We start from the raw sequence: 25,117 nt of genomic DNA, 5'->3' as shown, positions 1-25,117 counted from the left end.
CCAGCCTTGGTTACTTGGATCAGCCATCTTCCATTACATGTCCTTCTAAATCAATGGAGTGTTACCATGATAAGGAACAATAGTTCCTGACAGTGTGAAAGTGGGTTGAAAAGTGACTGGTGGAGAGTTGTCACACGCGCTTGTATTGATTTGATCTTTGACAGTTGCACCTTGCATCGAAAATCAATAGGCTTTTCCTTTAAAATTGGGGGGGGAAGTACCTGAAAGTTTGAGGTAAACTGGAGCGTTAACAAGGAAGGACCGAGACGATCACATGTATGAACCACTTACAGAAGTACTGAGATACACAAGCATAGTCATATGAAAGGTTAATGTTGTGTTTGGCGAGAACAAGGCAGAATAAGGAATGAACAATGTTTTAACGAGGCTCATTGGATTTGCTAGTCTCTCTATTAGGCTCCAGAGCAGTTCATCGTTGAATCCTGCACCCGCTACTGTGCAGTTTTTTTCCCCCTCAAAACCTGAAGTGACAGAGCGCTACCTTGAAGTAAATGTGCTAAAGGCACACAGACATGGCACCCTTGATAGATTGAAGCGCTGTCTTTGAAAGCTCTCACCCTTTTCCCCAGGTGGAAAAAGAAATTCTTTGAGCGTAGAATGTTAGAGATCTGAAAAGTGCAGTCTTCCATGGTATCATAAGGAACCGCAAAGTGAAATGGACATTTATGAGCACAAGACGCATTGGTTGTGAGTCGGCAAGTGATTGTGTGACACCAATCACTGGTAATTACCTTTTGGGGATTCTGGTTTTTCCCTTCCTCCTCTAATTAGCCTTTGCCGCCAATCAACAAGTGATTTCGGCTCACAATTGAACTAAAGAGATGACGGCAGGAACGGCGATGGCGGGATAATTGAAAATAATTGACCAAATTAAGGTTTTTGAGAAGTTGGCTTCTACGGGCATCGGCGGGGGCGGAATACGAGCACACTGAGCGATGACGGAGGCAAACAGAGCTAGCGCTTAGTAGTAATAAACAAAACACTCTGCCTCCGTTCTGCCTGTGCCCTCCAGGATGAATCTGCTTGTCTGAATAATCAGCCCGCAGACTGGTCGGTGTCACATGAGGCGAATGCGCCTTCTGATCCGCGCATCACCAACTAGTCCCCTGCGGGGCACGCATCCGGACCCCTCCAGCGCGGTGGACATGCACCTGTGTTCCAGTCGCTGCATATCATTATGTGTGTGTGGATTTGTTGCTTCATTGCACGTGATGAGAATAAAGAAGAGCGCTGCGCCATTGCTTAAAGGGGACATATTATGGAAAATTGGCTTTTCAATGTCTTGCATACAAATAGTTGAGTCACTGGAGTGCCTGCCCACAAGTGTGAAATTACACAGCCAAGTAAATATTTTGTGAGCTGCCGATTTCCAAAAATGTGTATGTGAGTGAGCCGTTTCAAATTTTTCCTGACTGTGACCTAACAGTGGGATAGTTTACATAATCAGGCAGTTTCAATCAATTCAATTTCCAATGGCACTCTCTCACCATAAATACATTGGAAAAAAATACATATAATCAATGTGATCGGAATCAATATTGGCCGATCTTACTCACAGATGATCATATCGGCAGCATAAAACCCTGACCGGAGCAGGCCTAGTGAGCAGTGGTTTATTTGCAAGAAACAGGACCGCGCTTATCAAAATAGTTTAGCGAGGCTAACAGCATAGGGTTGCAGTAAATCTTGATTCTTAGCATAAATAAATCTCTAGATACAGTGGAATGACAGAAACTTAATTTGTCTGATATCAGAGTGTGACAAAAAAGGTCATTACCAGGCTTCGTCACAGACATATTATGGAAAATTGATAGTATAAAAATATTTGGGCTTCTGATGGGCCTGATCACGTATCAGTATATACAGTATATATAAATCACGTCACCGCTCTGAAAATTGTGATTTTTAAGCAGGGTGTGCTGGAATTTTTAGAATTATTTTACACACACATGGTAGCTGTTTTAGATTGTGGAGAAATGCATAATGTCTCCTAACACTCAGCGTATGAAAAGAGGTGACCTGCGATTGGTCGTTGCCTGAGCCCTGAGCAACTGTGATGTCATCTTTAGTTGACAGATAGTGACAAAAAGGCAGCTCCCTTCAGATGGATAAAAACGGCTGGATTTTGCTTCATAATTTATAGTCATCAAATGTAATATTAATCTGAATGTCATGTTTAGACTAGTGAGGTCACATATGATATAACATATTATTGTCAAGAAATGTTTAAATGTTTCCCTTTAAACATTTTGAATATCCTGCCCAAAAGTGACACTGCTAAAAGTTGCTAGTACTAACTAGTTTCCCTAAGCATGCAGTTGCAATGACATCAATCACACATTAAATTCATTGTTGACACTTGTATCTCTTCGGCCAATGCTATTGTTTTCCCCACAAATGCAAATCAGTTGAGTAGTTTTAATTTTCTGTATTTGTATTCTAATCACCAATACAAATGCAAATGAGGGTTTCTGTTGAGTAGTTTCATGGTAGTCTTGGTAGCAAACATTCACTATGCTAGTGTAATTCAGTGTAGTAGAGTACAAAATCCCCAATACAAAGTACAGTATATAAAATAATAATAATGCATAAATAATATTATTATAAATTCCAAGCCTCCAGCGTGTGTGCATGATGTACAAAAATATCCATGCTGGTGGGCGGGGCATGCTGGAGGTGAGGATCAGTGGGGGGGGGCTGTTATTTAGTCCACTTGCCCCGGGTGCTGGCAACCCATGCTACGGCCCTGCCTCCTCGCATTTGCGCTAGAAGAGGTAATTAGAGAACGTCCATATGTGCAATAGTTTTAATGACTCGTGTAAATGTAATGTGTAAATGTGTATGCTACTTGAGGCACTAACTTTATTGAGGCCTCCTGGTGCGTGTGCGTGTGTATGTGTGTCTCTAACTAGATCAACTTAATCTGACTAAATGTTCACCCGTGGGTGGCTTTGTGCATCTGATAGCGTCGCAATCCCGACAAGCTATCAGTCGGGACTCCTTAAAGACGACTCGACAGCTTTCCACTTTGTTTGTCGTCGCTTCTCGCTTTTCTTCCTCCTACTCCTCTTCGAGAGCCGTTGCCTACCTTTGCACGCGGCTCGGTGATAGATGGAGAGCAAAATAAATAAATAAAGTACGCATCTCGCTTTCCAATTTGCATTTCCATACGCTGCCAGTGGCGCCAGTGAGAGTAGATAATTGGCTTGAGAGTGGCGATGGAGAAAGAAAGCGGTGAAAGGGATGCAGAGAAAGCCAACATAAAAAAAAAAAAATGAAAGCTGAAAGCAGCAATGAACGGGCCCTCACACTCCCTTTTTCTTGGCGAAACCTCAAAATCCTCAAACTTTGACGCCATGCTCTGCCCACATGAGTGGGCATTGGCAAAACTGCTTCACAATTTAGTGTTGCCCATCTGGCTACTACAGCTAGCGATTACCTCATAGATGTTTGTCAAAATATGAGGCCTGGAAATTGTCTAAAATGGCTGCTTCAAACTAAAATGGTTGTCTTCCTGTTGAATTTGGGGCACGTGTCCTCCAGACTTTTTCAGGCATCCTGTTGGAATAGGCATGTACACCAAATTTCATGCATGGTGAAGCTGGTGTCATTGAGTTAGTGGTCTTTAGAGGTTTGTGTTTACACCCCTCAGTAGGAGTAAGACATGACTGCTTAAAATCAAAATGGCTGAATTTTTCATGCGTCTTGTAATGATAAACATACGTACCCAATTTTGCCTTGGTTGGTGGAACTGGTTACAGAGTTAATTTTCTCTCTAAATTTGCCGGGGCGCTAAATAAAAATAAAATAAATAAAAATAAAATGGCTGACTGTATTCATTTTCAGGTATGGGCCATTAAGACTAATTTTTTACGTCATGCCATTATACACTAACCTTGCTTTGCAATCTGAATTCTCGCGGTATTTGTGTATTCTATACATCTTGCACCGAGCCCGTTGATTTCCACCACTGGTGGTTCGGACCAATCACAGAGTGACATTGTGTTTGGGGGCGGGATATGCAGCTGTGACGAAACAAAGAAGCGGCGACACAGTTGGAAACAAACTAACCTAATATGGATGAATGGACGCTGCAATTAATTGTGTTTTTGCAGAATTACTTACCGTTTCCTTGTTGAAAGTTGAACAGCGGCGCTTCGTGCATTTTAAGTTGAAGATGTTCGTGCCCCCGCGGCCCCTTTTGACGAAGATGACGTTTTCATACGTGGCCGTGATTGGTCAAAACGTGTACAAGATGCCACATCGTCCAATCAGCTGGAAGTATTGTACAGAATGTTCCGCCTTTCCCGAGCAAATCACCGTGGAGCAGTCCCAGATTGATATTGTGGAGAACTCCCTTGAGTGAATCAAAATATCAACCTGGCTATTGCCAGGTTAATTATACACATGTCCAGCCAATTTCACCTTGATTGGTCAAACTAATGTTGGGGGGTAATTTTTTGTTTGGGATGTTGCTTTAAATGATAAATGACGTAAAATCAAGTAAAATAGTTGACTGCCAGTTCCTACTCAATTTTGGACATATATATAGGTCAGAGAGTGTTTGGGGCAAAAAAAAGGGTTATTATAGTTTTGGAATTTTCATTTTAGTTAGTTTTGAGTTTTTTTTATTTAGTTACTTTTAATCATTTTTCAGGGTAGTTTTGTTAGTTTTTATTATTTTTAGTTATTTAATAAATGCTTAGTTTTAGCTTGGTTTTAGTTAGTTTCAGTATTAGTTTATTATTATTATTTTTAAGTGTATTACAATATTTAAAAACCACCATGGTAAAAAATAAATCTACTTAAAATCACATTTAAAATCAGCCCCAAAGACTCTTGCATTAAATTAATTAAAGACTAAAACGAAGCACATTTTCACGATAATTATAGTAAAAAAAATATTATTTTTGTAAACGTAAAGTGTAGTTTCAGTTTTGTTTTTTTTAAAAAGCATTTTCATTTTTTTTTAATTTCGTTAACAAATTTTGGGGGGGAATTTTAGTTGTAGTTTTCTCGTAAACTTGTGTCTAACCCTCTAAGGGGGCAATTTTTGCTTGAAATCAAAATGGCTGACTTTGTATTTAGTTTTTGGGTGCCCATAAAATACATACATTTTCACCAGGAAACATGCGCTCGCCATACTTGCCAAGATTTCAGGCATTTTGAGGCCTTCTAAAAGCTCATTAATTAGGCAAAATAATAGTAATCAACAGTGATTCCAATAGTGCCTTGGCACTGTCTAATGCTTGCGCCCAAAAAGCCATTGCAGTATAGAATTTTTCTCCTTCCCCTCTGCACTTCACTTGTCATTTTTCCCACACTGCTCTTAAACACTTGTGCACCTCAAAAGATTTACCTTGTCCCCCCCTCCTCTCTTCCGTCTGCAGCATCACGCTGATCCCACCCCACCACCATCCCACACTCTCTCATTCATTCTGTATCCCCCTCCTCCCCGCTTTTTTTCCTCTCCCTCCACCGCTCTGGCTGTGTCACCCACAGCATGGCGTTAATACACCAATTAGTACTAAGAGCAGATAATGGACTATGTTGGACAGCAGAAGTGGGGAAAGCGAGACATGGAGAACAGGGGAGCGAAAACGAGGACGATAGCTCGCTGGAGCCGGCGCTGACGCATGCAGGCGGCGGTGGAGGTGTCTTTATTGGAGGTGTTGTGTGAAAACGCTGTGAGCAAAGTGCATGATGGGAAGAAGTGCTCCAGCGGTCGCAGGGTTGCCGCACAAAAGCTGAGGTGTTACACCGACGCTTTGCTGGCTCCCGTTGCTGAAATCTATTTGGCTTTGTTGGACCCTTAAACTCTTTTTCAGCGGCTTCCTTCCCATTTCACTCCTGGAAATGCCATACAGGTTGTTCATTTTTCGTCTTTTCTTCTTATTTCTCATGTCTACGCCTACAGGCCTCCTTCTATGCTGAATATAAAGGGCATGCATGAAAGCCCCGAAAAGACTTCCTCCAGGGATGCTGAGTGTGCAGTAAAGTGTTTTCATGTTTCTCCAACACCAACACAAATAGGGTATTGATCCTTTTATTATGAAAATATGTCTTTGCTTATGCGTTTAGAAAACATCAGCATGCAGAGCACAATGCGGGTATTAGTAGCCAAGGCTCCACAATGCACAGTGTGGTACAATGCACCGAATCCTACCACTAATAGCTCATTTCCACAAATAATTGTGACAGGGATGAACAGAAGATCCAAATGCACGATTCTCAGGTTTCAAAAAGAAAACTGATTTGTTGCGTAATCAACAGGGATCTGAAGTATCAACCAAAACTCACAGCGAAGCTGGGCAAAAAACAGTACAAGAAAATTATCAACTTAGGATCATAGCAAAGCTAGAAAAAGACAACGTAGCAACATAAATTCGCAGCAAAAAGGCTGGAGGCAAAAACTGACTAGCAACATTAACAAAAAAAGCATGGACACATGGACATGAACCACCGCTTACTATGACGGTCTAGCTCAGAATGACCAACTGATAACAGACAGGCCTAAAGTATTTATACACAGGGGATGGTCACAGGTGGAGACAATCAGGCTAAGGAGGAAACAAGGACAGGAAGTAAAGCTGCTGACACAAGAGGAAACTATAACCACAAAATAAAAGCAGATGATGACATGAAAAACAGGACATGACAAATTGACACTCCCTTAAGTTATGTGTTCCCTCACTTTTCGCTGATGATACGTTCCAAACCACCTTGCAATAAGTGAATTTCCGCAAATTAGAAGTAGACTTTTTTTTTGTAACTTACTTTATAAAAATATTTATATTTGGGAGTGATTTACACCTCAACTAAGCCATTGCAACACACACATGCATTGCTCCCACCCTTCTAAACACTTGTTACACTTACACGATAAATGTCACATTTAGCAAACAAAATGTAGAATAAATACTGAGCTGCTGATTAAGATCTTCTTTTTAATCTTAAAATGGCTTACCTTAAGCAGAAACCGCGTTACAAATGAAAATCCACGATGCGCAATAACTAACACTGTATTATTACAGTGGTACACCAAAAAGGCTTCATGTCTGACGAGGGCTGTTGTTATGGATTTCACTAGGTTTAATAATGTTTAGTCCTAGTTTGGTGAAACTCATTTGATAAGAATTGATAAGATTTTTATGATTCCAATACCATTTTCGATTCTGCTTAATGATTCGACTATTTGTTGATTCTCTTATTGATCGCTTTTTTGAAAAAAGGAGAATAAAAAAGTAGATTGGCATTCACTATGTTTTATGTCATAATTGTATCTGTGAACAAGATACATATTTATAACATGACCTTAAAAATCCAACAGTGAGGTCTAAAGAGGTCCAAATTCTAGGACTCCTGGAGAGGGTGGCATGGGGTATCCGGAGAAAAATACTAAAAAATAAATAAATACATAATAAATAAATACATAAATAAATAAATTGATTAATTAAAAACGTTGTTTTGAAAATAACCATACAGTAAAAAAATAAATAACTTGTGTAGAAATTTACAAACTACAACCTAGATTATTTTGTGGCAATTGCACAATAATGTCCAGTAACATTTCAATACTCATATCTGAACTGAGCTCTCAAAAACTCCAAGCAAGCAGTAGACTGGAGCGTGATTCCCATGAGCTGAGTGTTGCTTTTTCGCCATTGTTCGACCTTCACGTCTTTGCACATTTTGCAATCTTGAATGAAACATACCTTTTTTTTTTTTTTTTTTTAAACAGCAGTCGTGACGTTATCACTGCACTCGGTGTGAATTGCAGTCCGTACGGACACCGCTCCGTTTTCGCACCACAGTCCGTATGAATATGCTGTTAACCTTGCAAGCCCGCATCGTTTTGTGAGATACGGGCATTAACATTAGCAGTTCATAAGGGCACGTTCTACAAAAAGGCAAACTGCCACTAACATAGCTGTTACCTGGAGTGTTGACAGAAGAGGATGTGGATGCTTCGTCGGCGGCCGCTACTGCTGGGTTGAGCACTCCGTAGCGTAGACAAATACAACGGTTATCGCATGCTGTGTGTGCAAATGCTTTTACATATTGGTAGTGTTTCCTCCATTAGACAAAATATCCAATTTGCAAGTGTTGCAAGTTGCTCTGTTATTCTCTTTTCTTGTAAAACGTCACCAAACCTTCGAGCGCTAATCGCCACGTGTTTTGCTCAACGCGCTACTACATAATGTCTCGTGCGTGGTGACATCATCGTCCTGCGAGGAACCGATAAAGGAATCTTTTAGCAAAAACGGCAAATGATGCCAGGGAACTGAAACGCTGGGAAGCGGTTCTAAACAAGAACAAATTTTCGATTCCCATCCCTATCCACAAATGCATTAATTATTCATTAGAAATAAACTACAATAAAAAATGTTTTATATAAGACCCTAAGCCTAACCCGAGTAGCAGTATTAAGTGAAATACGGTAACATTAAAATTCATAAAATGAATAAATAAAAAACACTGGGAAGCGGTTCTAAACAAGAACTAATTTTCGATTCCCATCCCCATCCCTATCCACAAATGCATTCATTATTCATTAGAAATAAACTACAATATTTTTTTTTTTTTATATAAGACTCTAAGCCTAACCCGAGTAGCAGTATTAAGTGAAATACGGTAACATTAAAATTCATAAAATGAATAAATAAAAAATACTGGGAAGCGGTTCTAAACAAGAACTAATTTTCGATTCCCATCCCTATCCACAAATGCATTCATTATTCATTTGAAATAAACTAAAATAAACCAATTTTTTATATAAGACCCAAAGCCTAACCCCAGTAGCAGTATTAAGTGAAATACGGTAACATTAAAATTTACAAAATGAGTAAAGAAAATATTAAGAAAAAAATTGAAAATTGCATAAATATTAAAATAACTAAAATGAACTAAAAAAAAAACAAAACAAATTAAAGCATGCAATGTATTTAAAGCAAATACATATGTATTAGTAATATTGAATATTAAATTGAGAATAAAAATATATTCACATTATGATACATATACACTAGTGAACACATCAGCCTGAACTGAGTATTATTATCAATGTTAAAAAAAATGTTTTTTTATCATAATGGAACTATTCGATAAATAGAGTGTAATGAAGCTAAATTTATTGCTGTTTTGCTGTATTGAGAATGAAGCTAATTATTTCTGGTTGGGATATGAAGCTTTTTAATAACTGCCATTATTATTTCCACATTACTGACAAGAGTATTTTCGATAATTGTGATGATTTTTGGGAACAGTTTGAGAAATTTTAACATGAAAACCCTCTAACATGCACAACATATCTGCCGTTTTGTGCTACGGGAGATAATTTTCCAATCATGTCTAAACAAGAAAGCTGTCAGTTGGTGAAAATAGAAGCTATTTGCAAATAGGCTAAGGTGTTGTGTAAACAGCGGTGCTGCATAAGCACGAACCTTGACTAGAAGAAATTGGCATTAATCAAACATGAGGTGGGACAAATTAAAATATGGCAGCTGTAGCTGCACTATTTTACTTAAAAGACAAAAACAAGTGACGCTCCGTTAAAGAAGATGGAAGACGAGCGAATGAGAATAATTAGTTTCAACAGATTGTGCGATAAAACCACGACAATGAAAAACAACGGCGACTTTCTTATCTTGAGATTTTCTTTCATTTTGCCTGCGCCGCTTGTGTATTTGTGTATTTTTATCAAGTGACATCTGCACAAAAGCAGCAAAACTTATTATGTGACAATTGAAGGCCATTTTGAATGTGACTGTGATTCAGGGGCACGTCTATCAATGCCAAAGCCTGTTCATACAAGGAATAGTGAAATATAATATCCTCTACAATATTAATATTGGAGTCAGTATAATAGTTGTGTGCATACTGTAGATGACAATCAGAGTGCTCTGGATGGATAGATGATGTTATTTGAAGCCGCCGACCTTTGCTTTGGAAAAGGTTTTGTTGGCTCGTTTAAAAATGTCAACAATCAATTTATTTCGGGATCGATTTGGGTCGTCTCCCTCTGTAAAGTTGGGCTACTTTGTCTTGCTTGCTGACTTTTCCCAAGTACACATGCTCATATTTGGATTGTTGTATCTCACCATCTTGCTTGCTGCATTCTAGCTAATAGCAACGTTGTGTTGATGTTGGTGGCATAAGTTTGACACCACAACCAGAAAGATTTCACACAAAAAAACACCACCAGGAACAACTTCAAAATAAAAGCTCTCAAGGCGTGAACGTACTATTACTACATTTGGAAAGATTTTATTTTAAAGTTGGCCTCACCACTGACTGTGTGTTCCATCATGGATAGCATGAACAACTGCTTTTTAACTTGACCTGTTTTGCTGATGATCTACAACACAATTCATTTCCGGAAACTTTGTATTGTTGTAAAATTGTAACATTAAGACATTAAACATCATGTTGGAATTGCCATTTTCCATAACATCTAGGTATTGGTGAACGTTTCTTTTTAAATTACGTACATTTTAAATGGGGGAAAAGTGTCTTATTCACAGGATTTTATGGTATATAGTTCTGAGAATTATGAGACAGCAAAATGTTATTTTTATTTCGATTTTCTAAGAATAGTCATGTCAGAAAACAAATTAGTTAAATGATGAAAATTGTTAAAATAATTTTAGAATATAAGCATAATCCATTGTAAAGCATCTTTGAGTGTCTAAAAAAACGCTATATAAATCCGATTATTTTTATTATTATTATTTATGTCATGCCGCAGTGAGCGGGTCTGTGTTGCTCTTATTTTGTCCATCCATTTCCGGTTTTATTTTGAAAGGACTAACCACCACTCTCACTTCAGGTCACTTACCCTTCTTCCTGCGCTGCTCAGTTCCTGATTGCATCCACCTGTCTCCAATTACAACCTAATAAATTGACTGCTTCAGCAAAAGCGTCACACCCCGTGCATGGAAGGTTCTCACAGTCCTTGAGCCACAGCCCTTGCCTTGCTCTTGTGCCTTGTTTTTGTTCCCTTTTCCCTCTCCTGAGTGCAGCGCCTTTAGTTGTTCTTTTCTTTTTCTTTTTGAGTGCCCTGTTTTTTCTCCAGTTCGGAGCAATTTGTGTTCAGCGTTTTTGTCCCTCTGCAAGAGGTGATTTTTGTGTTTGTAAATAAACTGCAGCCATTCAGGTCAACCTACTCCCTGGGTCCTCCCTTCCTCATGACAATTTATAATTATAAACCTGTATCTATATATCTGTATAGTGTATACATGATGTATTTTGCAGTATTGTCAATATCAGTGCTTTTCAATTGTTTGTTTTGACGTCCCCCACCAGCTGTCCGCCGCGACTATAAATAGTTACCATTCATCTATAATATTGATGTAAGTACAGCTGTGCAGAAGAGCTAATACTCCTTGTGCTCTCTGACAATGCGAGCGCCGCTGCCACCAACTGTACTGGATATGCAATTACACTTTTTTCTGCAAACAAAAACATGTTCCCTCAGGTCACAAGCGCCCCCACCTGGCATCGCACCACACCCACCCCCCTGGCCCCCAGTGTATAGTAGGACTGGTGTATAGTAGTATAGTATTGTATAGTACATTTAGGGCCTGGTTGAATTACATAGAGGAGGAGAAACAGCCTCAACGTTGACACGTTTGTAAGCTCGACACGACTCGTAGCTGTCACTTTCCCGCCGCTGACATCTGTCACTTACAGTTGTTACGGCTGGCTACAAATACAAACATCTTCAGCATCAATGTGTTGTACATGATACTGTATAGATTTGCTGTCAGCTGCGTGGATGCCAGCGATCCGGCTTTCAGCTACGTCGGCAGAGAATACGGGTGTGTGTGACATCTAGCAAGGATTGCAATTGTGTATTATTGAAGACGGAACAATAGTGGTTGGATTGTGTCGTCACTGTTGTTGTTGCTAAGAGACCAGAGGGTGTGATGTACAACCTGCCGTGGGTCGACACAGTAAATCTGTTCATGTTTGGCTTGGGAGAGGGCCACTAGTCCATTGGGGCTTACCCATGAGTCTAATTTCACACACACATACACACACAGGCACACAAACTTACAACTGCACACTCAGGCACACTCTCATACTCACTCGTCTCACATGCACACACATGTACACACACTAACATTCTCACACTAACACACGTGCACACACACATTCTCCCTCTCACACACAAACAAACGAAGTGTGGTATGGAATTATATTCAAAATAATTATATTTTGAATTATATTGTTCCCACAGGTATTTTATGTTAATTTATAGTGCAGCCCATGTTCAGAGGGTGGTCATCTTGTGTTATTGCTTACAGTTTGCATAAACACTAAAAACAAAAGAATTCCATAATTTTCAAACACCTTACACTGAAGGAGCAAAACATCGGACCAGATTTTCATCTCCAATAAACACGTAGTCAGCCTCACACTTTTTTCAGAACACACACAGGGAGATTTGCGAAACACTGAATACACTTTTATACATTAGACATAGAGGTATATCATAATGTCACTTCCTTGCAATTCCAAAGCACTGACTGACAATTTACCACACGCATGAGCCAGTTGATTAAACACACGCACATTAGCTGTTTCAACACATGATTGCTTCATTGTAGACAAACTGATCAGGTTTGAACACTACAAAAATGCAACAGGTAAGTTCACCTGCTTTCAACCAAAATGGAAGAAGTCGGACGGTGAGAGGATGAGCAGGAGATAGAGGTTGAGGAAGACCTGAACTGGGAAGAGAACATCCTCAAAGAAGAAGAGGACCAAATTTGTCAAATACAATTTGTGCGACACTAGTTGATCATGTCATCAACCATGGATTGATGCTAAGAGAGGCTAGACCTTTCAACAAGAAAATAGGTTAAAAAAAATTAAGAAAATCCAATGAGGATATTGCCTGTAGATGTTGATTAAATTAGCTAGTTAGATGCAACTAGGCCAAGGGTATAGCAGCCCTGGTCCTAGAGAGCCGCAGTCTTGGTCTAGATGTCTCCCTCCTCCAACACAGGTGATTCAAATGATCAACTCATCATCAAGCTCTGGAGAAGCCTGATAAGGATCCTCATCTATGTTGGAGGAGGGAGACATCTAAAACACACAGGACTGCGGCTCTGTAGGACCAGGGAGCCTACCCCTGACCTCTGCGATTTATTTTATTAATTTTTTTCAAGGAAATAACATACAAGTGCTGGTAAGTGTATTTACTTGCTGTTGAACTGTACCGAGGTAGCAGTAGTGTTGATCATCCATGCCAATGCTATTTAGAGCAACTACCGGCCACCGGATTGCTACAAAAAAGTGGAAGTGCTAAATCACGTAGGCCTACCGGTACAAAAAAAGGCGTTGTTTGAGAAAATAGTGCCCCGGCTGTATAGTCCCAGGAAAGAAGTGGAAGTAGTTGGCGGTGACCTCTTCTGTTGACTCGCTAGTTGTTCACCAAGGGACACGCCTCCTTCTCTCCGGTGTGCGCTAATGCACGAACAAGCGGCAATCGTTCCAAAAAATTCGAAGCAGGCGAAGGAAGCGTTCCAGATCACCTTCTCACTTTTGGTGTGAATGTAGCATAAAGCGAAGAAGAGCCACACGAAATGTGGAGACAACCGTGTGCGTCATTTTGCCATTTTGTGTTTTACAGGTAAGAGAAGGTTGCTATAATACCATATATTGATCGATGCTTATGTTTATGGATTGTTTTGTGTTTCATATTGAAGTGAATATTTAATGTTTGAATGATGTTAATGATCCTAAATGTGACTTGGTAGTTAAAATGGATGACAAAGTCACACAAACATGGACTGTCAGCGCCACTGATCAGTGGTCAGCGCAAACTTTTTTTTTAAAATAAAACAAACATGTAAACACACAAAGAATGAGTACATCATAGAGGAGCGTTGAGGATAAATGCAAAATAAAAACTAATACAATACAAAATAAAATGAAAAAGCTTCACTTGTCTTTTAACAACTTTATTCATGCAACTTTCAATAACAAAACACATTGTGGAAGCTTTTAGGACCTGGGGGGAGATCGCCGTTGGTACTAGCCGACATGTTCTCCTTCCACTACTGAAAACGTAAAAAAACAACAACAATAAAAAACGTTTGGTGTCTGGATCCAACACCACAGAAACGAATATAAGAATCTCGAATCACCTTGCAGTAATAAGCAGCACCCAGGCTTCGCTGCGGCCAGCCCGAAGAGGTGCTCTATGCACGGCATGCTCTCAATTTCCCCCACTGGTGTATCCTCCGGCCGGCGGAGTGAGCCCCAAGCGCGTCGAGTGCACTGCGAAGCGGGGCCGAGAGCACCGCCACCTGCATCCTAGGGTTGCTGGAGCGTTCCCCGGATAAAAATTTGTCACTTTCCCACTTCCATGGATGACTTACAAGAGCACTTACAACCACCGAGAGCGGCCAGTTGCTTCTCCAGGATCCCTGGTTCGTTGCCTCTGGTACGAGGAGGCAGTCCTTGGCTTCCCCGAGTCATCCAAGAGGACCTCCAGGAGACCGGGGATTTCCAAGAATTTACCCAGGGGACGGTGGTTCCTCTATGGGTAAATTGTGGGACCATGTCGGCCCTCTATCTCCAGAATGGAATGTTGTGGCGCTATGGGAGCGACACCTTTGGAAAGCTCCCGGAAAGCTGCCACAATGCCTTCTGGAATAGAAATAAAAGACTTTGACAGCTCTGCTCACTGGCCCACTACTTTGATCTCGTCCAACGTGTGATTTTGCGTCAGACGGGCAGGTGAACAGTAAACCCCCTGTGAACAAGTGCGTGAGTGATGTGTGTAGAGCGATGACGTAAAACTCTGTTTACGACTGTTATACGTGAACGCGGATCAGGAGAAATACACAGAGAGAGAGAGAGGGAGGGAGGCACTGAGTGGGACCGTTGCTACATGTCGGGGAGGTGAGGACGAACAAACTGACTAGTCGTGTCCTCCACACGCGGGCAGTTTGAAAAAGCTTCACGGACGGGAGGAGGAAATGGCGACCGGCATTCACTGGAACTTACTCGGAGCGAAAGTTTGAGCTGAGAGTCCAGCGGCATGCTACGCGCTGTAGCTTCTTGCTAGCTAGCCCGCTAGCCTACAGCCATAATGTGAGTTACACCTTCCAAACTAATTTTCCTCTCACCAATTCACTATTTAAACATCATGCACAACATATACACGTCTAAACTTGTGACTGGGATAAAAGTTTGTTTTGCAGTTGATCTCACACATCATCATCCTCATTGGATATCTATCTATCTATCTATCTATCTATCTATCTATCTATCTATCTATCTATCTATCTATCTATCCATCAAACTGTGAGGTGTGGTTGCTTTCAGTGACAGTTCAAAAACAATATACGGCCTTCAATCAATCGCCTAAATGCCTTTTAATTACACAAGGATTTTTGCTATTTGTAGGCTGCCCGGGTCCCTAGCACCCGCTAATAGCATTATATTACATTACTTTAATATTAGAATTACATTACTAACTACATTTTTTTAACAGGTAACTTGTAACTGTAACTGATTACATTTTGAAAGTGACCCTCCCAACCTTGAAAACGACCATTGTGTATGAGAATTGCATTGTAAAGCGAAGAAGAGCCACACGCAATGTGGAGACAGATACATGGCTGAACGCTGTGCATCAAAAATATATTAAGTTTTGTTTTACAGAAACTCAAACGAAAAACCCACAAGAAATAAATGTGTAGCAAGAAACTGCATTCTGCACCACGCTAGACTTATACACTCATGCACAGACAGAAACCTACTCACGCTCTCTCTCTTATTCACACACACAAACATCTGCACCATTTATTTATCAGGTATTTGTGATGTGTGTGTGCTGCACAGTACGTTCCGCTGGTTGTTTATTGGTGCAATGAGTCAGGCAGCGCATGAAGGTCAATTGAAAGTATTTGAGAGCAGAGGGTACACAGACTCAAGACGTATAAAGCCCGACCCTGTTACTCCAGCCGAATGTTGGCGGTCGTAATAGAACCCGACAAAAAAAACGCCGCCGATACTTCTCTTCGATAAATCCATCTGGCAGCGTAGCCTATCTTGCGTTTTGAGACCAAACGCTGCTGCTTATCCTCACGAATGAGCTCTATTGGCAAGGTTATTGTAGCAGGCGGTGGCGGGAGTGAGGGGGGAGGCTTTTAATTCAGTCCTTTGCTGTCGTCCCAGCTGCGTGTAAGTGTAGTGGCAGTTGTAATGTATGACCCCGTTGAAAAGTGCTGAGTAAGAGACCGCATGCAGCAGCTTTGCATGCACGCTAACACGTGCAAGGAGCATCCGAGTGTGCGTCACCCGTTGACTCACATGCACACCCTTTCCTCCGCCATTCACTTTTAAGCAAGTGTTCCAAAATAGACATAATAGACCTGCAGACATGAAGTGCCAAGCTAGTTTACTATGACACTTGTTCCCTAGCCACCGCAACAGGTCTATTAATTTGTAATAGTAAAATGGGATTTTTTTATCAAGTTCCTTTCGGGTGACGAAAATACGATTGACTACCGCTGACCAGAACTGAAACAATAACGAATGTTTGTTTGGGATTACGCCACCGGATATACCCTAGAAATATGAAAATGAATCCAACAGAACTTGTCGATACGGTGGATAATTGTGTAAAATTGTAAATAGTTGTAAAGAGAAGACCGCAAGATTGCCTAGTGGCTTGCGCTGACCTGCTACCTTAAGCTTCAGGATCTTTGCCCAAAAAAAAAAAAATGCCCATCCCTCATTTGCCTACAACTGGACATAAGACTAGCAAACAGAAGCATAACGAAGGGACCTCAGGCAGCTGTGAGGATTCAGAAGCAACGTGGAATTATTAGCAACCTTTCTGCTCAACTGGTATTTTTATCACCTCTCTCTCTCTCTCTCTCTCTTTTTCTTTATTTTTAAATCTTGAATTAACTGTAAATTACCCCACAATAAACTTCAAAGTTCAAACCAATTACAATGTTATAGTTATACTCCATTATGTACAAGTCATGCTACTAACATACCAGCCATTGCTATTGTCAGCTGTTTTACAGTGAATGCTATCTTAAATATAACATATTGTTGCAACTGGATCTGCGTTGTCTTGTGGGTGATGGGGAAAAAATATTGTATCACAAAAAATTATGTTAAGTAAAAATATAGATATTTTCAGTCATTGTATTAAAAAAAATTATACAACACACTATGACTGCATACCTTTCCGCAATTTATTTTTTAATTACAATGTTTCAAATCTTTGAAACTTGAAAAAAAAATCTGACACAGATGATTCACCGATGTGTTGATTTGCTGCTGGAACTACTGCCGGAGAGGACTTACTCTATCAGATTTGTTTTTTGTTTTTTTTGTTTTCAGGATCAGTGGCTGGTATCAGCAGCCTCCATAAGTATCCGACACCTTAAAGCTCAAACAGTATACACAGCATTACTGCAAAAACTTTGTAGAGGTATGAAAATAAAAACAAACATTTACATTTTGTTTCAAGTTGTGTTTGACATTAAATATACAGAGTGACCCGTGCAAAATACTTTTTTTTTTGGTTGACGTTGCTTTTTCTTTTCACGTTTTGCCCCAGCTAGTACACTGATTTCATTTTTGACACTCCATGTGCTCTTTTTCGTGCCCCCCCCAACCCACCCTCCTTGTCGAACATCTTTTTTTATTATTATTATTATTTTTTTATTTTTATTTTTATTTTTATTTTTATTTTATTTTTTTCACAGGAGAGCTCAGTATTGTTCATTCGATTTGACATCATCATTGCTCTCCTTTTTTTTTTTTTTTTTTTAAATTTAATTGTCGAACATCTTGAACCCAAGCGTCATATCACAAAACCAGGCGAGCTGCCATAAAACAAAGGTGATGTTACAAAATTAAAGCACAACAAGAATGTTTTGGCGGCCTCAATTCTTTTGCAAAAAAATGTTTCTCATTCTTTTTCTTACTGAGATAAATCTTCTTACTGAGATAAAAAGTGTATGCATAATACTGCAGTTGGATGGAATTGACACTGGAGTTCCCAGCATACCTTTAGCCCCCCACCCCCACACACACCTTTTTTTCTTTTAAATAGTTATTTTTGGTTTATTATTTTCCAATGTTGTAGAGAGGTGGGTAATGTACAAAATTTTGCTGGTCCATTATTTGTCATTCATCAGCGTCCTGGTCATCCTTCTGTCATCATCAGTTCATCATTTGTTTTCAAGCTGTATCAAACTTTAATAGTCAGTCTGCCATTTTATTTTACCACGCCTCCGTCATCACTTGGTCGCCACTATTTTAGGACCGGCAGACGGAGGTGGGCAGTCCTACATTTGTCAATCGTCAACAAAACGGGCGTCCGTCAGTGACGAATTGAGAGACCTGTCCGTACTTGACCCGGTTAGTGACGATTACACAGATGAACCAAGACCCACTCGCGTCAGTTCTTAGTCCCTATTTTTTTTTTTTAAGTTTCTCATCATTCATCAGCAAAATGGGCATCCATCAGCGACGAACCGACGGACATTCAGTCAGTGGCCTGCACCTCTGGTATTTGTTATGTGCATTCACCCACCTCGTTATTTATTCATTTTCATTAACTGTTGGATTTCATTTTGTATAATAAGTTTGTGTTATGTGGTGGTTTGTAAGCAAAACCTTTTCTCCATCAAATCAAGCTGCCTCTGTCGTTCGTATTATTCACCATTGTAATGGAAAGACACTAGATGAAGTAGCATTCATTTCTCCAGGTCGTAGAACTGTTATTTGATTATGTGGAGTGGAAGAAACTGCTTTATTATTCAATATTTTGAGACCTAGGTTTTGAACAACACTCTTCTCTGAAGTCCGTCAGATTTAAAAGACATTTCACTGCAGGGACCTGGAAGGGTAATGTTGTAAGATGAGTTTTGGAGACACTGTTTAGGAAATATTAAGTGTTTAAACTATAGTCTAACCCCTGAAGTTTGACTATTATTATTGTTATTATTATTATTATTTAAAAATTTGTTTTACTGCACTATTAATAAAAACACAACTATTACTTATTAACATATATCAATTCAATACTGTGCATGAATTGTTAGGCGTTTGACTGCCACGAGAACGGAAGTGGTACATATAGCTTCCTTATTTGGACATTGGGGGCGTTTCTAAACTGGAAACGAGACGACGAGATGGCACCACCAGCTTCTAATGTCAGCTTCGAAACAGGCAGCCCGACGAAAAAGTGCGCTGGTACAAAAGGAGCATGTGAATGTTTTTTTCTTCTTTTCTTTTTCAGTGCATGTGTGTATGTGTGTCGACCGGCCAGAGGGGGAATGGAGCCCGCGAGTGTGTGCGTCAGTGCGCAGCGTTTCGGCGCATGAGCGAGCGAGAGAGAGTGCACAGTGCACACTGCACACTGCACACGTACGGCGCGTCCTTCCTCTTGCACGGTTTGCCCCCTCATCGCCTCTCATTTGAGGCTGCGAGCGGCCGAAGAGACCACTCACTCTTAGGAATCAAGGACATTTAAACAGAAAGAAAAGAAAAATACTTTGTTTTTGTTGCGCGTGCCACTAACTTGCTTGCCATTCTGAGTCCGTTTCATTCCGGGACGATGCTGTCGTTTATTTTGATGCCCACACGGGCGCATTTTTATCTGTGAGGAGCAACACTTCCCTAAACTACCTATTTTTTTTTGACTTTTACATAATTATTTTTGCAAAGTTGTTTTGCCTTTAAGACAGCGGGCTGCTATTAATTTTTAATTCGTATGCATTCGCACGAAGGTGGCACCCAGAGAGGAGGACAGAGGAAGGAAGAAGCTGCTTGCAAGAAAGTGAGGCGGGACGCCAGAATGAATGAATGAACGAACGAATGAATGAGCCGCACTGAGCTTCCCCAGCAAGAGCACATTGCAAGACCAGAGGTAGGAACCATGCAATTCTTGTGATTTTGATATAACATGTGCCACTTGCATCGTCTGGATGCTTTCTGCTTGTGAGATTTGTGCGGTACTTGGCCTGTGCATTATGCATTATTAATATATATGGACTCAGATATGCATCCTGCTTTGCATAGGGCGGCAAAGGTGGGCATTATTTCCCCCCCCCTAATGCAGCTAAAAAGGACAAGCGCGTGCATGGAATTGTTCACAGCCCCCACTCTCCCCAGACAAGTGTCGGGCTGTTTATGAATTTAGAGTACAAGGAGCCCAGAGCCACAAAGTGAACTACTCTCAACATCCCGTACAGAGTACACCATTAATCCTCCACCTTGTCAAATCATGACCTGTGGGCCACTTGCCCTCAGGAGGAGGAGAGATGGAAAGAGAGAGAGAGGAGGAGGAGGGATGGAGGGCCACTAGAGTCCTTGACAAATGTCCCCGCAGCAAATTGAGTTGTACTTTAATTTCCCTTAAAACGTAACTTCAGTGAAGTAGTCGGAAACAACAGGAAGGATGACAAATGTATCTTTGGGTGGAGCATAAACATGAAAAAAAGCCCCCCCTCTTCGTTTTCCTGACTATAATTAATCATTTCATCCCGGGGTTCATATGGTGAAGCTATGCTGATCTAATTCCCCTGCATAATAAAACATGTAATAAAAAAAGGCACGGGCAGCCCACGCGGAAGAAATTAAACCTTTTGTCTTTGTGTTGTTGTTGTGATAAAATTGAAACGGCGGTAGGTAGGAAAACAAAAGAGGGCAAGAGAGCGAGTTATTTCCTGCCGGTAAGCCTTTTTGCTCATTTCACCACGGTGCATTGTGTTTGTCCTGACAATTCTGGGTTCTGAAATTGGCATGTCTATTCCGAGTTGGGGGTGCTGGTGCTGGGGGAAGGGGTCTCCTAAATGAAATTCAAATTCTTCAGGTGGTAAAAAGAAAAAAAACAGCAATATTGGAACTGTCTGATGGCGTTATCTGGCCGTTCAAGAAGCCAGACTCGGAATTGGTTTACTGCCAAACCCGCCCTCCCTGGGAAGACAGTGGGATTTATTTCTCCCCCCACACCCACACACACCCTCTTGTCTGTACGTCACATTGCTATCAGAAAAATTATTCTCGCCTCTCACTGGCTGAATAATATTCATACATTTGCATGGCATTAATGGGCGTCAGACTTTTAATAAGTCACTGGCCGTAATTAGATTTATTGCAGTTCACAATTGAAACACTGTGTTACTGCCGGTCAGTTTGTTGTCAGAGGAAGATATATAGACTGCTTCTATATATATATATTTTTTTTTTTGCTTATCTGTGAAATTCATTTGCTGCCTAACCGCTCATGCATGGCTGAACGAGCAGGCGTGCAAATGCACGATACGTGCACACACATATAAATTTTTTTATTTTCATGCATACATAAATGGGGGTGAAATATCCCAAAAGTGAATCCTCTTGTTTCCTTTGCAAGCCACTTCTTTAATATGCATGCAAAACCCTACAGCTCTTTTAACAAGGCTTCCTCGATGAATATGTTAATGGGAAATAATCAGAAAGACAGCAACTAATATGAATTTCAGAAATTGACCCACGACATAGAATTTCCTCATGTCCTCAGGAAAGCTATGTTTTATTTATTTTTTTCCTTCCCATAAATGCAAATCCAGAATGCAGCAAAAACAGCGCTTATGATGAGATGTTAAAATTAATCACTGTTAATTAGAATCTAGGGAACATTGACGTCTGTCTGTATAAAAGCTTTTAGTCAGACTTTTGCTGGGAAGCTGTCAAGGATGTGTTAAAAAAGTTGTTCAATCGTGCTGGCCTTTGGGCTCACCAAGTAGCTTAATTAAAAATATAATAATGCCTTCCGGTGGTGCAACAATTCCACAAATACGCAGTCCATCTGTGCAGCGTTTTGATTTCAAATCTCTCAGTCTGATTCACGGCAACTGCCAGGCAAAATGTCACTTCCATTTCCATCATAGCTCTGAGTGTACCAACACAAATAATAAACATTGCTATTTCCACACTTACTCCCTAAAAGTGCTACAGTGTTTTCATGTTTCATGTCAAGTTGCTATTCCAAAGTAGATAACAGTTTTTTTTTTGCTGATGCCGAGCATCCAGTGGTGATATCCGATTAGAGCGACAAGCTTCTCTCCGGCTGACCTGCCGTCCTCTTCCCAAGCGCTAGAAGTTATTTTGTTGATAATCATGTCCGTGCTCTGTATTGATTCTCTGTAATTCTGAAGATTGTTTGCAATTATAATCCATTCGAAACAAACCTTTAGCAAGATTGGATTTTTTCCCCTTCTCTTTTCCGTTGCTCGGCCAAATAAAAAGAGTCATTTTAACAAAAAAACAATCAGCCTCATGGTATTTGTCGCCAATTTCTTTTGAATGGTTTAAATGTCTTAATTGCGAGTGATTAGGGAGTTTTCCTCCAGTAATTCTTTCCAATTAGACATCAGGCAACGGTGATGGATGCCGTGCTGCGTATTGTACCGTGTTTATGTGCGCTTTCTCGCACACCGTCTCCAGATTGTTTGGGAACAAGGAGCTAGTATCAGTTTGTCTTCTTTGCGAAGGTCACAAGCATTGTTGTCCTGGAAAGCGGCACGTCTGGTGAGTCAGGACAGGAAGGCCATTGCCATTATAATGACAGTTTATTGCGCTTTAATGTTTTACCTCTACGGAAATGGCTGCTTGTGCAACTAATTATTGCCAGCCAAAATAGCCAATTGTGCTTTTATAATGTGTTTTTTTGTTTTATTTTCAACAGGATATAGCTGGGTTGCATTTTACGTCGGATAATGACAAGCGGGGGCAGCACGATGGAATAGTGGTTATTTTATTCAGGCTTTGAATATCCTGAGATTTAAAAATCTCTAAATTGTCCATAGGTTTGAGTGTGAGTGCCTACATTTATTTAGTATGTAACGTTTTGTATACATAGTCCTTGTCAGGGTAGCTCTAACGCAACCTGCTTTTAATTGAGTACAGTCCATTTCTTTTAAGAAGAAACATTACTTTTACTGCATTACATTGAGTTACGTTTCTTTTAAAATCTGGTATTGCTTGCGCCATCTATTTTTATTTTTGGTTTGTCAGAGCGACTTCTGCCTCAGGTACTGTCACCGTGACTTTCACCAATCCAATGTAAACGCTGCCGATGTTTGACTCCATACAATCAAATGGGGACTGGCAGTCACATGACACACAGTCTCTGCCACCTAACACTTATAGAGGAGGGGGTCACCAATGCAGAGTTGTAAAAATAGCTTCCCATTCATGGGACATTTTGATCTTCTAGGAATGTTGTAGAGGTCATCATTTGAAAATATAAACATTGACAGAGATTTATAGAAATTGTGTTGCATTTTGATTTATCCATCCATCCATTCTATGTAACTGCTAATCCTCACTCTGCTTCTTAATTTTTGTTATCACATAAATGCACATCTCCAATTATTAATAATAATATGATTAGAGGTAATTTGATTCTTTTTGGTTTTGTTTGAAAAGTGTGTATATAATTGGGAGCCCGTCACTTTAATCAGTACCCAAGAAATAGTTGTCAGTTTCAAAATGGTTGGTGACCCCTGCCGTAGAGACTAGAAAAAAAGAACAGCCATGTCATTATCCCGCATCTGCTTAAAAATGGCCACATTTCAGCCTACAAGAATTCCACTTTGAAGTTGAGAAAAGACGTTGCGGTTTCCATGTATTCTCTACCTTGTGAGCCATATTGTGAGTAAACACCATTGATTTAAGACCATTTCTTGTGGCTAAATTAAAAAAAACTTAGAAATATTTAATGTGTTATTGATTTCATTAAATTGTTATTATGAATTTGCACAACCCTATTTCACATTTTCTCATTTGACGTTGATGCTTGGATCACTCACTGAATACATAATTACTCATACTAACTAGTACTGCTTTTTTACTTTTACATTCGTCACATGAAGTAATTATATTGTTATATAATTATGATTACTTGAGTAAATTCTTTGGCTACACTACCCGCCTATATGTGCCAACCCAGAGAGTACCCCGGTTCTGGCCCAAAGCCAGCTGGGATCAGCCCCAGCTTCTCCAATGAGGACAACTAGAGAAAACGGATGGATGATTGATGCCGATAAAAATCGGAGTGTCAGGCACAAAAAGCTCGGCGACGGGGACTTTCTCTTTGCCACGTCGCCGTGCGATGCCACAAGCCGGTGTAAAAAGGCTTGAGGTTGGGATTCCGAGGGATCCGTTTTCCTGGAACCCATTTCACGTGCTAATTCAATTCCATGGCTGCCGGCCTTCCGCGCGTCGGCGCCAGCGTGGCGAAAATAAGCGGCGGCAACAGGAGAGCACGAACACAAAATAAAAGGATCGATGGGGACTGTTTTTCATAAATTGAGTGGGTGTTAAATTAGCTGGACGGGGCTGGCGGAGCAACACATGGGATTGAGTGAGTGGTATATTTGGGTGGTGTCTATTGACTGCGACGCCGACTGAAAAGACGCAGACCCTGATGCTCAATCAATGGGAACAATCAGGCTTGCTGCCATTTGGGTTTGGAGCTCTTTCAGAGTGGAAGGCAGTGCAATTTTCACCAGCAAATACTTGTAATGTTACTGTAATCTTGTAATGGACACTTCTGATTGCCCCTTTGTCGTCTGCCTGATTTTCACTATTTATCTTAAAAGCAAGTACAAATAGAATTATTCAGCTGACTTTGCCAGTATTACTGTACCAAATGCTGAATGGGTTTTAAAGGCACTGTGCAAATATAATTCTGACACCACTTGTGAAAAAAAAACCCTGCCCAGCCCACCCCGAATCAATATAACCTTGCCCCACTGGTTGTTTGGCATTTCAGTGAAGTCGGTCATGGCTGCTACTGCCAAAGCTTTAGAAGGGCAACAGCACTCTTAAAGCTGCAGGATCGATTGTGATGCTGTTGCTCTAATAGCAAACAATATTGAATATTGCAGCGCAGGAAGCCAACACTATATTTTGTATGCTTAGGAAAGTAAACACAACATATGATTCGTTTTAGGTTTCCCATAGTATGGTTTACGTTTGCCTATCGTGCACTATTTCAAACTTAATAATGCAATGAACCGGTTTCAGAAGAATACATTGTCACATGTTGCTGTTTGTT

The 25,117-nt window shown here is 40.4% G+C and overlaps 1 protein-coding gene across 9 annotated transcripts in view; it reads left to right on the top strand.

Moving 5' to 3' along the window:
* The window catches only part of adgrl1a (adhesion G protein-coupled receptor L1a), a 229,203-nt gene that overhangs the window by 21,004 nt on the left and 183,082 nt on the right, over positions 1 to 25,117 (top strand). For 2 of the 9 annotated variants that reach the window (XM_077555699.1, XM_077555702.1), the window contains exon 1: positions 19,308 to 19,939. The gene's annotated coding sequence lies outside the window, so the exon portion shown is untranslated. Of the gene's footprint in view, positions 1 to 19,179; positions 19,264 to 19,306; positions 19,940 to 25,117 lie in introns of those variants that run through there. The other 7 variants (XM_077555697.1, XM_077555698.1, XM_077555695.1 and 4 more) reach the window with 7 other exon arrangements.

The sequence above is a fragment of the Vanacampus margaritifer genome, chromosome 2, assembly GCF_051991255.1.
Source record: "Vanacampus margaritifer isolate UIUO_Vmar chromosome 2, RoL_Vmar_1.0, whole genome shotgun sequence".
In the NCBI taxonomy this organism is placed as follows: Eukaryota; Metazoa; Chordata; class Actinopteri; order Syngnathiformes; family Syngnathidae; genus Vanacampus; species Vanacampus margaritifer.
The sequence above is the reverse complement of the archived record's forward strand: the minus strand, read 5'-3'. Positions and strand labels throughout refer to the sequence as shown.